At 33.9% G+C, this 3,834-nt stretch overlaps 1 long non-coding RNA gene across 3 annotated transcripts; it reads left to right on the top strand.

The window, feature by feature from the left end:
• The first annotated feature begins 478 nt into the window (after nt 1-478).
• On the top strand, nt 479-3,263 carry LOC111898721 (uncharacterized). Of its 3 annotated transcripts, none has more exons than XR_002852690.3 (9): nt 479-929; nt 1,290-1,441; nt 1,543-1,790; nt 1,868-1,942; nt 2,027-2,167; nt 2,264-2,332; nt 2,424-2,495; nt 2,597-2,782; nt 2,948-3,263. It is a non-coding gene; the product is annotated as an uncharacterized LOC111898721 (long non-coding RNA). The 3 variants fall into 3 exon arrangements; XR_002852689.3 differs by having other exon boundaries at nt 2,264-2,344; XR_002852688.3 differs by having other exon boundaries at nt 2,264-2,495.
• Nucleotides 3,264-3,834: the final 571 nt, after the last annotated feature.

Raw genomic sequence — 3,834 nt, 5'->3', positions numbered from 1 at the left:
ATAGAAAATATTATCAAAATATAATATCCATTTTAACAACTTTTATTTTAACCAAACCTCAATACAATAAATAAGTACATAAATACATGGAAATAGCTTGACTATATTCTTAATTTATTAAAGTGTATATATATATATATATATATATATATATATATATATATATATATATACTACTAGAAACTTGACCTTGACCTTTAGCAACAGAATCAACTACAGATTATATCTGTAGCTAATCAACGACGACTTACCAAGGGATCAACGATGGAATGCACAAAATTTTTGACTAACATACTTTAGAGAGGCATTAACAAGGGATCATCGATTGACTGCTAATAATATCTAGAGAAAAACATTTCATCGTTAATCCATCTCAGATTAAAACCTTGAGCGAGGGAATAATGATGGACTGCTAAAAACGCTCGCAGAAAATTGACGCCTCGTTTTTTCATTCCCCACTTCTCTTCTTTTCTGGTTCCTTGGTTTATTTTCATTCCCGCATATATCTTTCCCAAAGCCCTAATTGGCCTTATGTCGACTCAAATCCCTCTCACATCCTCTTTGGCTTCCCTATCGATTCGTCTCCATTCCTCATTGGCTCATTGTTTCCCTGCCAGCGCCGTTCAATCCTCTATTGTCTTTTCAGATCTCTTAGTATAACTACTCAGCAATCTCCAACCAAAGAGGAAGGAGAGTTGACTCTCAAATCCGTTCGAGTCATGTTTCCGATCATGGAAACTAGGAAAAATATGACCACAACTAATCACCTCCCTCATTTGGAGTGAATGGCGACTCGCTCGTCGGGTGCTGACAAGATACCAAAGCTGAATGTCGTGATACTCGGTGAGTCTCTTGCATCCGAGGAGGACGATCTCGTATTTCCCGGTCACGTTTTCTCCCAACAGGCACACGTACCCTCTCCTCAAAAGGTATCATCCTCAAAATTGATCAATAGCAGATCATCTGCATATATTGTTTCATTTCGTCGGAAAAATAGAGTCGATGTTGAGTCAAATACATAAGTTCTTGCTAAAGGCGATACTCTAGTTTTGATTATTGAGAAAGGATTGATGGCTACATAAACAGATAGATCTGTTATTTCAATGAGGATATATTTTGACCTAACAAGAACAAAGAGGACAAAATTCCTATTTTAATTTGAAGTCTTCTACGTTGGATTTTCAAAATACGAAGTGAACTTTAATCACAAGAAGGAAACATGACCTATTTGCTGTTCTTTTTAATAAACATTTTCATCATATAATCGATGATTTGGGGCACCATTTCAGTACTTGGAGTTGGAGATGTACAACAGATCAATTAAAGATCCTGGTGGCTTTTGGTATGATATTGCGCATCAGAATTCTATTGGAAAGAGAAATGGGGTCAATAGGTTTACTTAGAGGATCTTGATGTTACAAATGGGAACATCAAAATTGAGGTAAGCAATACTTTTAACTTTCTGACATTTGCCTCTTTCATCTTGTATCACACACCTAATTAGCCATTGGCCATTCCTATCTATCTACTCGGTGGTTCAAGGGTGGCATCACCAACATCTGTTATAATTGCTTGGATAAAAACATAGACTCTGGGAATTGTGATAAAATTGCAGATGTTTGGGGCTAACTGCAAACATGGCCCTTCTCAGGCAGATGTTTGGGGAATTGAAGAAAACCCTAGTTATGGCCCTTCTCAGTTGTAAAAGAATTTCATAAAGCTCGACGCCTTTCAGCTGAAAGAGAGACAACTTACACTCCTTTTGTTCCTCAAGTTGTTCTTCCTTCAAGGTAAATGTCCAATTCACATACAGAACTAAATTGAATTAACTTTGTGAATTAACAGATTGTTATGGTTGTATTTGCAGTTATGCAGCCAGTGAAATCGATATAAGCTCAGACAAAAACTCATAACAACGTGCACTTCTTGTGAAATCTAGAAGGTGAGGTGTTGTTGTTCTTCCGTTTTTACCTTTTTATGGCCATGTCATCATTATTTTTATAATTTCTTTCTTTGTGTTGTGTAGACAGGAGGTATTGTTATTGGACAATGAGATTGCGTTTAATGGCGATTATTGAGGAAAGAGAAATACAGAATCAAATTGGGGAAGTAAATGAGATTTTTAAAGATCTTGCTGTTATGGTTCATGAACAACGAGCCATGATTGGTAAGTAGCTTGAAAGTACAGTGTTGAAATGAAAAAAAAAACATAAGTGCAATGCTATATTAAGGAAAGAAAATTACATGATGTTTGTTTTTTCAGATGATATCGGGTCAAATATTGAGAATTCTCATGCTGCAACTGCATAAGCAAGAATCCAACTTTCAGAAAGTATATTTATTGGTTAGTTTATGTTGTTTGTTATTTTGTTGATGAGGGTTTTAATTTTAAATATTTGTCGTTTGATCCTATGTTGTGACAGCTCATCAAAGGTTACTGAAGTTGTTCGTTCTCGTTGTCTTAATGTGCAAATAAGTGCACCAAAGAAGACCAGGTCAGTATTTGCAGTTTCACTTTTAGTAGGGATGAATAACTGATTGATTATACATAGGAATATTAATAGGGATTTATGCCGAACTTTGTTTTCTTTTTCAGATTGTTAGGGTTCTGGAATTTATTGGCAAAAAGGAGTTAAGATCAGTCTTGCACTTTTTCTTGTGGTTTCTTGTGTCCAGCAGTTATGATCAGTTAAGACCTTCTCAGTGGTCCATAATGGTCTATAAAAATGTTCAAAGATCAAATCGCAAAAGAGAAATTTCTGAAGACTAATATGCAAACATGGTATTTTCTTTCACCAACATGTTTTTTATATATTTTTTGGTCGGAATCGAAATTCAATTCCATTCTAGTCTTGTATTTAGTTTAGCTTCAAATGAGTAGACAATAATGTCCTTCATCAACAGAAAATCATGTTTCCAACAAATACCATGTCTTATTCCCTTGCAGGAAAAAGTAAGTAGAACTTGGTTCGCTTAATTCCATGGGGTTTAACGGGAATCGGAATCCAATTCCATTATGGTCCATTCGGATGCAATGCAAGATATGAAGCAATGGGAATATGTATGTGGAAACTCAAAATATGAGACAAAATTGAGATTATGGTACATTATACTTCGAAATAAAAATCAATAAATATTAAACTTTGATATTTGATGATTTTGATCATTTTGGTAAACATTGATATTTGATGTTTTTGGATGTTTTGTTAAATTTTGATATTTGATTTTAGTATTTTAATGTTAGTGTTTGGTTTTGGATTGTATAGTTATATGATTCCTTTGGTATTAATTTGTTATTGTTTAATTTGGATTGTATAATTTTTTGATGTTTTTAGTATTTCTTTTGTTTTAGATTTGTAATAAAAAAAAAAATTAATACTATATATTTGCGAGGGATCAGCTACGGAAACAAAAAAAAAATCACATCTAAAAAAATCATATGAAAAGACATATATAGAGGTTTGCAACGGATTAGCGACGAAATATTTTTGTTGCTAATGTCCTGAATAATGAATAACGGTAGTAAGGGACCAATTTGCGATGGATATTCCGTTGCTAAAGTCGTCGCAAGGAAAAACAAGTCCATCGCTACATCTCTAGCTAAGTCATTAGCCACGTTATATTTGGCTATGGAGTAAGTCTGTCACAGATCCGTCGACCTTTAGTGATGGAATAGCGACAGATTTATCTGTCGCAAAAGCCCTTGTTTCTAATAGTGTGTGTGTGTGTGTATATATATATATATATATATATATATATATACGGAATAACGACAGATTTATCTGTCGCAAAAGCCCTTGTTTCTAATAGTGTATATATATATATATATATATA

The sequence above is a fragment of the Lactuca sativa genome, chromosome 4 (assembly GCF_002870075.4).
Source record: "Lactuca sativa cultivar Salinas chromosome 4, Lsat_Salinas_v11, whole genome shotgun sequence".
NCBI lineage: Eukaryota > Viridiplantae > Streptophyta > Magnoliopsida > Asterales > Asteraceae > Lactuca > Lactuca sativa.
The sequence above is the reverse complement of the archived record's forward strand: the minus strand, read 5'-3'. Positions and strand labels throughout refer to the sequence as shown.